The 11,639-nt window shown below is 36.6% G+C and overlaps 1 long non-coding RNA gene across 2 annotated transcripts; it reads right to left on the reverse strand.

Moving 5' to 3' along the window:
• Window positions 1–5,174: 5,174 nt before the first annotated feature.
• LOC113333946 lies at window positions 5,175–7,991 on the reverse strand. 2 transcript variants are annotated; one of them, XR_003352452.1, is made up of 3 exons: window positions 7,784–7,991; window positions 6,561–6,793; window positions 5,175–5,676 (listed from the first exon to the last, which is right to left on the reverse strand). It is a non-coding gene; the product is annotated as an uncharacterized LOC113333946 (long non-coding RNA). The 2 variants fall into 2 exon arrangements; XR_003352453.1 differs by having other exon boundaries at window positions 6,561–7,007.
• Window positions 7,992–11,639: the final 3,648 nt, after the last annotated feature.

The raw sequence follows: 11,639 nt of genomic DNA on the forward strand, positions 1-11,639 counted from the left end.
AAGATATTTGAGACGATAGAATAGCTAAAACAGCCTGAACGCAACAACAAGAAGATTATTCTTCAAACAACCCGTAAAGAATAATGGAGATTTCCAAGGGGTTTGATCGAGTTTCAAGGGAATTTAAAGCCTATAAATAGTTGGTTTTATGTAAGCTAAAGGGTACGAAGAGTTTGGGGTCGATACAGATCCAGGAGGAGCGAAGAAGAAGGAGTAGCAGCAATGTTCACCTGCTGCTGCTGCTGCCATTAAAAAGCTTCAAGAACACGAAGAACAGACTCCCCAGGACAGTCTTATTTTCAGCAGCTTCAGAACAGTCTTATTTTCAGCAGCTCAACAGCAGAAGATAGGTGTCGCAGTTTGCTGCAGTTCTCTGTTGTCGTTCTTTTCTGGACGTGTTTTGTGAGTCTCAGAACTACTATTTATAACTTTTGACTCTTTTAATCACACTTTGAGCTTTGAATTAATATGTTGAGTGTGTGATTGATATGAATAGCTAAACCCCAATACTGGGATGATGGAGGAAACCGTTCTTTATGCATGAGTAATTTTATTTAATTCTTTTATGACTATTTGCACTATTATGAATGGAATAATGATTTTTATTGATTATTTGTGATTTTGTCTGATGATGTATGCTTAATCCATGAGATTCTTGATGCATCATGCTTATGATTTACATATAATACTTACAAAATCTATTTTTGGCAAAGTAAGAGTCGATATTTGTTATCAGTATAAGCTTTAATTATCTAGAATTAATAATTGAATCGCATGAGTATAAGAATTGGTGAAATCCTGAGTCCCGGTATCTCTTGATCTTGTGAAAATTTTGTATATATTTTTGTTTTTAAATCTATTCAAGTCCGAGCAACGAACTCCTATTTACCGCAATCAAAGTACTACAACATTTAGTGATTAAAATAATTTTCAGAATTATAAGAGTTGTTTAGATGAAAAATTTGAGGAAAAAAATATCAAAGTTTTGGTTTGGTTAAGAAGGAGAGAAAGAGAAGGAGAAAGTGAGAAAATTCTAATTCTTGATTCAATGGAGGATGAGGAGGGTCATCATTCATCTAAAAAACCTAGGAAAATACATATCAACTACAACAATGATCTAGAAATGAATGATTTCTTAGATTATGAGAATGATTTTACACCCACTCAAACTCAAGCTCAAACTCAAACACAAACACAAACTCAAGATGATGATTTTTATGAGCCAAATCCTGATGATGAAGACATTGATGAGGAACCCAATGCTTCTAATACACAGGTACACTTATATCCTATACTTAATCTCACTTCTATAGCTCTCAATTATCAAAAGTTAGGTTTTTTGAATCATGGTTCGGCGAAACAGGTTGAGGTTCAGCTCACATCTATGAGCCGAATCTACCAATTGATGAACGGTTCGGCTTACTGAATCTGTTTACTGCATGCGCCGAACCTATAATTTCCAATTCCAACCCTTTTGCTAGACACTAGTTCGGCTTATATGAAAGTTTCATAGTAAGCCGAACAACATCCTGAATAACCCGTTATAGAATCATTACTAATTCGGCTTACATATCCAAAATCGTATGCGCCGAACATATTTTTTTAATTTCTGGGTTGAAATATTGTTACTGGTTCGACACATATGGAGAATATCGTATCAGCCGAAACCTCTTATGTTCAAGGTTCGGCACATAATATGATTATCGTCTGAGCCGAACATGAATTTGTTAATTTTTGGGTTAAATTATTGTTCTTGGTTCGGCACATATTGAGGATATCGTATAAGCCGAAACCTGTAAATGTTTATAGTTCGGCACATAATGTGATTATCGAATGCGCTGAACCTTGTTATTATATTCCCTTTCTAGTGTTTAACCTTGTGATATTCTTTGTAGATCGTGCTTGGACCCATGAAAAATCACCCTGATCCAGTAGACATAATTCACGAGGATACCAAGGATCACTAAAACATGAAATTGAGGAACATCAACCTGGTCGTGCTTGAGGAACACCAATACTGGATTACACCAATAATGATTTTTAAGGCTCGGCTTATAACTCAAATTATAGAAAAAGCCAAACCTGAAGGACAAATGATTCGGTGCGTAACTAACATTAGAGGATAAGCCGAACTCTATAAATTCGGCGCATAACTGTTAAGCTATTCATTAAAACATGAAATTGAAGGTGTCCATAACCCAATCCCAGCACCATTAAAAACAAAGTTCAGCACCTAAAAGCAAAGGTGTTTGCAACACCATAAAAGTGTACTTAAAACTTAAGAAAAAGTGTACCATAAAAGTGTACATAAAAGGGCATTTAACCACGACCCCTCTTCTTAGTTGCACGACCACCTCTTCTTCCACCTTGGTCTTCATTTTCCGACGCATCATTACCGGGTTGGACGGTAGTACCACATTGGCTTGTACCTTCACCAACTTGTCGAGACCTCTTAGTGGTAGGCCTTTGTTCGGGTTCCTCGGGTCCTTGTCCTTTGTTGATGATTGCATCCCACTTGTTGATGAGGTATTTTTGTTCTTCCACGGTCATTGGTGTTTTGCAACCAAGTTTGGCCTTCATTTTTTTCAACATTTCCCTACCCGCGGCAACCTATTTTTTCATTTGTCAACAACTTATAACCATGAGGGTGAAGACATTTTTACCACCTGAATTTCTCGTCAAACAAAGAAACCTTTTGGACGCATCCTAATTGACGGAGTACTCGCCTAGGATCGTATATAACATAGCCACCGAGATACCACAATGGCCCATGATACATACCTACCGGCATATCCTCATCTTCAACAACTTCATCTTCTTCATATTCCTTCTCATATGGTTGAAAAGTGACATCATCAACACCAAGACGGTCTAACGTCTCTCTCAAACTTGCCACCAACTTATTTTTGTTCCTTTTCTTGGAGTCCTCGTACGCGTACCGTGCTGCAGTTGGCTCTGTATCAACATAATCGACATCTTTCTCAAATACTTTGGCCAAGTTCAAAATGGTCATATATCCACACCTACATCCAAAGAACCACATTGAAAAATCAAAGGAATTGAATTGATAGAAACAACTTTTACTTGGAAACATCAAAGTAAGAATAACCAATCAACACATTTCCTCCATCTTTCGGAAGACCATGAGGCAAACCATCTGATCGAGGTGTAATTACGTCATCTTCATCAGGAATGTGTAAACCAGTGATCCGTCAATCATCGTCCTTCTCTTTCTCGGGTTCTGCCACCTTCTTACCTTTCTTATCTTTCTTGGGCTTTCCTTGGGGTTGTGTTTCTTGATGAACTTCTTGATTATCATCAACTTCTTCATCTTCAGCTATTCCTTCTTCTTGTCTTTCAATTCTTACTTGTTCAGCTTCTTCTTCTAAAATTCCTCCTCTACCTCCCGCTCCCAATTTTTTCTTACCTCCTCCTCTAGGATCGGGAGTTTTAGAAGTAGAAGGTGTTACCTCCATCTTATTCCTCTTTGTAGCTACATTGGTTCTGACACAAGTATGAAAGTTATAAGACTAATTCGAACAACAAAGAGATTTGGAAAGCCAAAAACTTGTAAGAAAATAAGAAGGCTCGGCTTACCCGAAATAACACATATGAGCCGAATCATGTCTTGAAATTTTTATTAGCTTACACAGAGATTGGATCGGCTCATACCACGAAACAATTATAAGCCGATCCTATATATTCGTCTCACAACCGATACCGTCGAATAAGCCGAATCTATGATTATGAACTCAAACATGTATTCGGCGCAACATGATATCATATAAATAAGCCGATCCTATACACTTGTAAAATTTATGAAATTTTAACAATGATATTCGGCGCAACCCTAATACTATCGAATAAGCCGAATCTAGACTTATGAATTGAAACCTTTATTCGGCGCAAAACTAATACAACCATACAAGCCGATCCTAATCACATGCAAAAATTCTGAAATTCAAACAACATTTATTCGACACAAAAATAATACTACCATACAAGCCGATCCTACGCACATGCAAAATTTCTGAAATTCACAAAACATATTCAGCACAAAACTAACACCATCGAATAAGCCGATCCTAAATATAAGTCTCTGTGTCACTAAGTTCGGCTCAAAACGGATTTCAGATATACGCCGAGCCGTTCATATGCACTTTCAGGGTTCAGTTTCAAGAACAGCTCGGCGCACATCTAAGATTTGTTTTGCGCCGAACCATACCCTGTAACCGCGCCGCATAAACATGATTTTGACGAATTAAATCGACCAAACTAATCTAAAACATCAAATACGAGATGGGTTTGTAGAACTAACCTTCTTATTCTCATTTCCGGAGTTGGTTATTCTTCAATCTTTTCTTCGGGTTGATTTTGTGGTTGATTTTGAGTTTGTTCTTCACTCTCTAAATCTTCTTCTTCTTCAATAGGTTGTTGAGTCGATCGATTTGAACGAGATATTGGCTTACGACGACCCATTATATAAATGAGTTTAATCGTCGACTAAATTTTCACGAATCGACGATAAATTTCCGCGATGAAAAAAAAAGAAAGGGAAGGGTGAATGAGTTCGGTTGTGGAGAGGAATAAGAAGAAGGTGAATGAAACTGATTTTAGGTGTAGTTGATTATAGGTTTTGTATTAGGGTTAGGGATAGATTAGTAGTAATTTAAAGGATTTAAGGGCATATAGGTAATTGAACCACTCCATAGGGTACCCCTTATAAGGTCACCCAAGTTAGGACTAGTGCTTTGTATGCCTAAGAAGATTTTGGTATGCCCAAAATCAGGGTTCATCTGTACACCGTCTGTTCTTTTAAAAAAAGCATAATTTGTGTTCATCATGGCTGCTAACGGGTACCAATTTGCTTTACTTGGACCTACCAGGCCCAAAATCAATAACCAACCAATAATTCTACCAGGCCCATTAGAGGACGCCCCCATCATAGTTATCAACAAAATTCGGCACAACAAAATGCACTGTAACTACTATTGCTGAATACTCATGAAATCAATAATCTCTCTTGTACGGGATAATTTTTAAGTCGTTAAACTATTAATCTCTCTAGATTAACAGAAATAGGATAGTCTCAAGGCTATTAATCTAAAAAAGTTATGTTGTATTGTTGAAGATGACAGTCAGCCGGTCAGCTGAGAGGGTAAGGTGGATCATAGTAAGAGAAGCAACTTTATCTTTCAATACAAAAATGAACCGACCCGAGTATGTGATAATGCTTATGGTGATGACCGAAGAAAGATACAAAAGAAAAGGACACAGCATAGAGTTGCAATAAAGAACACATTTATGCTAATGCCTTGCTACGAAATCTGGTTCGAACACTGGTTTTGCTTCATTGTTCATATGCATTTTTGTGAGACCATCAGCAACGCAGAATCCCTTTTCCAATTCGGTCACTGATATTATTCCACTGCTGTCTTTTGAATCCCCAACACAGTGCGTGCCATTCTTCCAGTTTAGAAGTGCTTGAATTCACCAGGATACCCATATACTCTTCAAGATCCACTTAACACCATGATGACCAACAATATATCCGGGTGACTGCAAGTGCTTGTAAACCTGGAAAGAATATCACCCGTTCTTTCTCTCTGCAAGCATCTTATACATATCTTATCATCACCGTTGACGAGAAGTAATGCTCCTCTTTCAGCCATGAACCTACAGGAAGATGCAGAAAGAGTATGTGTCCTAATTGAAATTTGAATACAATATTAAATTCCAATTTAATCTTCTGAAGAACAAATATTAAAATGTTCAGGTGGTTTATACGAAGTTTTATATCTTGCATGTACGCGTGTATGTAAGGAAGGGCAAAACAAAACGGCAAATAAACATATTCAGGGAGTACGAAGTCATCTTGCATGACTAGTTGACTACACTACATATATGCAGAGAAGGGAAAGGAAAACAAACATGGTTAAGATATCATGTGCCACTAAGAAGATGGTCGAAGTTCTGATTTTGGGTAAGAATACACTCCATACAACATAGATCCTCCACAAATAAAACTGCTACAACAGTTCATCCTCACCCAAACTCAACATTCAAGCTTAGCATATCTTCCTGTGGCCACAGCCAAAAAAGTTCTGGTAAGCTTAGTTGCTAGTGCGCGGGAACTAATCTCCAACGAATATCATGTCAACCAATAACATATTCAAGTGATTTTAACAATTTACTCTCAATTCAATTCCCTCCAAAAATAGATAACTATAACTCTCAGTTTATATCTTTGCTTAATTATACCATGAACAGACTCAACAGTCTGGGATATCTAACTTTAACTGTTAGAACTAACTATTTGTATACTTACATATGTAGTTCAAGCATCTTACAGCATATCTCAAATGTGCATATACAACTTTATCCTCAGCTAAAAACACAAGTGGAGTGCACGTGCGTTGCACGTCGACAAACAACATGCTCTTACATACGCTATTCCATGTTCGAAAAATATGACGCTACAATAAAATGTTTCTCAGCAAGATACCAACAGTCAATAATTTTTTTTTCCATTTAGAATTGAATCAATCAGAAATACATACCCAACACTAAGGAATTGTATATTACCATCTCGTCTAAAAATGGTGTTTTCTCAGTAAACAAAGCACGATCTAGCTAGCGAACTGCTCATCTGATTTCCCGACTCCAAAATGACTCAGAACCGTTGACATTTGATTATTAGTTCTCACTACTAAACAGGAAGAGGAGCTTCTTCTTCTTTTTTCTGCTACTTCAAAATCCGGTCAGCTTCCCAAGCACCACAAACATGGTGGAACTGCACAGCCATGTAAGAAATAGCAAAGAGTTCAAATGGCTTATTTCTGCAGCTTTACACTTCGATGAACACAACAATGTGAACCCTATACCCAAATTAGCTAGGGGGTCACATCATTGTCCCATTCTGAAACCAACGTCACTCTAGCAGTCCTGTACTGTACTCAGTGTATCGAGATTCTGGATTGATGGAATCTTTCTTTTTATGCATTGTACTGCTACAGTGCAACTGTTGTGTTAGGTATTAGCAAGGCTACTAATTGTGATGGAAGAAATTCTTTCTTTGCCAGAAAACAAACAGGGCATATAAGTATGACATCTCGTGGTTGCAACAAAGGTTCTGGACATTACGTGACATATCAGAAAAAACATTATACTAATCCTTGGATTTATTCAAATGTTGAGGATGTTTGAATTCTGCTCATCAAAAGCAAAACAAAATTCTACTCATTAAAAGCAAAACAAAAAAGAGAAATCATTTCAATTCTTTTTTCAGTAAGGAAGGGGTTTTCTTATTCATATCACAATTTTACAGCCAGAGTATGTTCGGGTGCAGGTTGAGTTTAAATCCTAGGCACTTTCAAATGTCTAACAGAAGTCAAAGAGAAAATCATAACAAAGGTGATCATCCCATGTGAACCCTATACCCAAATTCTACCCAAAAATTTAAAACCCAAACTCTAAATTACATTCTAATTCGTATAATTATCAGAGAATGGCCTAGACTTACCCTTTCTAAATTGATTAACAATGTGAAAAGCATCCATATTTTTGCTGATAATGTTACAACTCGAATCAATTTTCCAAGCATAATGTTCATAAAAGAGCTGTGATCAACGTCAATAATAACAAAAATTATCTAATTGAGAAAAGGCCCTGATTTAGGATTAACAAAAACCAACAGACTGTTTGAAGAGAGATTGCAATACTGTAAAGCAATGATTTAACCATAAATAAATGAAATTAGTAATTGAATTAGTTTCACACAAACCTGAAAAAGAAAATCAAAACCCCAATTTGTTAAGTGAAGATCAATCTGACCATAAAATCACTCGTGTAGTTGTTCTTGTGTAGTTGAAGCAGTTCAGTTCTGCGATTCAATAGAGAAGAAAACTTCTATTGAAATTCGGTACTTAATCTCATGGATATTGATCTTCATCTGTAGCAGCGATAGGTTTTCTTCTCTATTGAATCGCAGAAGAAAACGAAGGAGCAGAAAACAAAGTTTTGGTAGATTTGATATATATTTTTCACGTTTAGGTCCCTGTAAATTTAGTAATCTTAAGATAACCCCCAAAATATTACACATATTACGCAGAACTACTTATCAGATGGACGATCTCCATCGCATTCCTAGATTTTCAGTCAAACGATCCAACGAATGACATGAAAAGTTCATAGAGGAATTTTTTTCGGCGTCATTTCCGGATCTTGAGATCTCACGGCTGGAAATTAGAATAAGTAAATCGAACGGATTTTGAGAGTGGATTTTAATATCCCTTGCGCTGATTAAAGGGGGGGAGATGGACGGCCTCCATCGCATTTCTAGATATTCAGTCAAACGATCCAACGAATGACATGAAAAGTGCACACGAGAATTTTTTTTGGCGTCATTTCCGGATCTTGAGATCTGACGGCTGGAAATTAAAATAAATATAAATCGAACGGAAATTGAGAGTGGATTTTAATATCCCTTGCGCTCATTAAAAGGGGAGATGTTCCAGCATACCTCAAGTGATCATTTTCTTGCTAATATAGCTTTTAACTTTAGCTCAAATCCCAAAGTCAAATCTAAATTCAGATGAAATGATAATTCAAATTCAAACACTAAAATTAAAAATGACAATTCCATAATATTATACATCCATACAAAATGACAATTCCACATTAAATTGTACTCATAAATTTAACTCCAAATCATACAAAAGGATTCAACTCTTAATTTATAAGTTCAAGCTTTCTTAAAGAGAAGTGCTACGAGTCCAAAAAATTTCAACATCAATTTCAGTAATGGCACCAGCTAGCTTGAGAGAAGAACTGCAGAAGAACAACCCTTTCCAATATCTCTGTACCCAGCAACAACAACGATCTTACCAACAATCATGACATCAGGAACCCCTCATGAGAGTGACAACATCCATAAAGATCGTCGGGAAGAGCGGCAACATCAACTGTTGGGATGGAACTGAATGAACTATTGAATATTTTCATACACAGGCCTTCCCCAGCGCACTACCTACATTAATTTAGAAGGAAAAAGGTAATTAAAGTCGAACTCTGAAGAGAAAGCAGCCGAATAAGCTACATGATCCAACTTACAGACATAAGTAACTTTAGGAGAAAAAATATCAGTTTTCATTGGCGTTTCTCAGTGACACTATGTACTACCAGTTCATTCATAATTCAGTCACTCAGTATCATGGTATTAAGGGCTTCACCTGACTCAATTTCATCGATCAATTTCTGCAGCAAATAATCCATGAAAAACTCGATCGACTGACTCAAACTAATATAACCGTTACACTTATCGGCACTACAATTTACACAAGTAGCTTTAGGAGAAAAATATCAATTCTTGTTAGCGATTCTCAGTGACACTATGTACTACCAGTTAATTCACATTTCAGACACTACATATCCATCAATTTGTGCAGGAAATTATCCATGAAAAACTTAATCGACTAACTCAAAGTAATAGAAGCGTTACACTAACCGGTATTAAACTTTACAACACTAGTCTTAGATCATTAATTCATACATGAATATCATTTCAGCAACTAGAGCACCTAGAAGTCCAAACCAAACAAAACCCTAGAAACTTCATAATTTAACAAGCTAACACATAATCAGACAAGTAACATTAAGAGAAAATTGTATATACCAGCTTGTGAAGGAGAAAGTGGTTTGTAAGAAAACTAAGCAGTAATGGGGAAGGACGGCCTCCGTCGCATTCCTAGATTTTCAGTCAAACGATCCAACGAATGACATGAAAAGTGCATACGGGAATTTTTTTCGGCGTCATTTCCGGATCTTGAGATCTGACAGCTGGAAATTAAAATAAGTAAATCGAACGGATATTGAGAGTGTATTTTAATATCCCTTGCGCTCATTAAATGGGGGGGGGGGGGGGGGGAGATGGACGGCCTCCATCGCATTCCTAAATTTTCAGTCAAACGATCCAACGAATGACATGAAAAGTGCACACGAGAAGTTTTTTCGGCGTCATTTCCGGATCTTGAGATTTGACGTCTGGAAATTAAAATACATAAAACGAACGGATATTGAGAGTGGATTTTAATATCCTTGCGCTCATTAAAGGGGGGAGATGTTCCAGCATACCTCAAGTGATCATTTTCTTGCTAATATAGCTTTTAACTTTAGCTCAACATGATCCCAAGCATGCTTTTATATCTCTATCTTCACAAATAAATGTCTCACAACTGAAGTTAACACCTGACTATGAGTATCTCAGCTCCTAGTCTTATCAGAAACCCGATTCATCAGGTAAATAAATTCGATCTTTACCTGGCCTACCAGGCAACAGAAACCTGATTTATCAGGTAAATGAACTTGATCATTATTAATTACCTGAGCTACCAGGTAACATAAATTTGATTTATCAGATAAATAAATCCGATCTTTACCTGACCTACGAGGTAACATAAACCTGATCTATCAGGTAAGTGAAACTGATCTTTACCTAACCTAGCAGGTAACTGAAACTTGACTTATCAGGAAAATACAACTTAGAAGCCTTAAAATTTCTTGCAGCTACGTATCCTGCATTGTTATGACGTTATCCTTACTGTTGAGCTATCTTTAAGTGCAGTTGAATCTTAGTAGCCAGGAACGTGTAAACCCATCACGAATCTCAGTGAGAACCACAAATTTGCGTTCCTCACTGAAAATCGTTATGGGAGCGCGCTCCAAACACGGAAGAAACGCGTTCCAAACAAAAGAGAATCGTGTCACTTAATATCCGTCAATTTCTCCAAGCTTTTTTTTCTGTGTTAGAATTATTACTTGTTACTTGTTATTAGAAAACATAGGAAACTAAGGTCAGGGAAGAAGAAGAAAGGAAGAAAAAAGATTAAGATGAAGATTAAAGAGAAAAAAGAAGAAAGAAAAAGAGAAAGAGAAAATTAACGTTTCCTTCTGCTTTTTGTCCTTCGTTGAGAGATCAGAAGCATAACTTGTGTGAGAGGGGAGGCGGAATATGAAAAGACTGAAGGATGTATTTACTCTTTAGGTTTAGCGCAAGTCAGAAAAGTCTATTAGTTAGTTATGGGCCTAACTTAGCATATATTAGGCCCTACTGAGCTTATCTTAAACTATATATATAGCCCACAGCTCAACCAGTAGAAACTTCGCCTACTGATTGATTTCCAACGTGAAAACTAACAAATTAACTATGAAATATATCTATAAAAATTTTGGCACTAAAAATCACTAGTGGAAAATAGTTGTTTTAAGATAGTTCAATAGTGTCGTTTCAGAGGGTAAAAAGACACTATCAGAGTGCCGCTAAAAATGCTGTAGATTCAGTGTCTTTTTCTGAAACGACACTTTCAAGGTGCCCTTCAATAACGATGCTTTCAGAGTGCCGCTATCCACGACATCTGTATGATGTCGTAGATTTGATTTATTTTAACATTAAAAAAGTCATATCTGGCTGGGTGAGTGCTGTCATTCTGACTGGGATGAAACAATTCTGATTCAGATTCAGATTCAAATTCAAATTCAAATTATAGTAAACTGAAAATCAAATTAAAAATGATAATTAAAATTCAAACACTAAAATTAAAAATGACAATTCCATAATCTTATACATCTATACAAAATGACAA

Source organism: Papaver somniferum, unplaced genomic scaffold, assembly GCF_003573695.1.
Source record: "Papaver somniferum cultivar HN1 unplaced genomic scaffold, ASM357369v1 unplaced-scaffold_135, whole genome shotgun sequence".
NCBI lineage: Eukaryota > Viridiplantae > Streptophyta > Magnoliopsida > Ranunculales > Papaveraceae > Papaver > Papaver somniferum.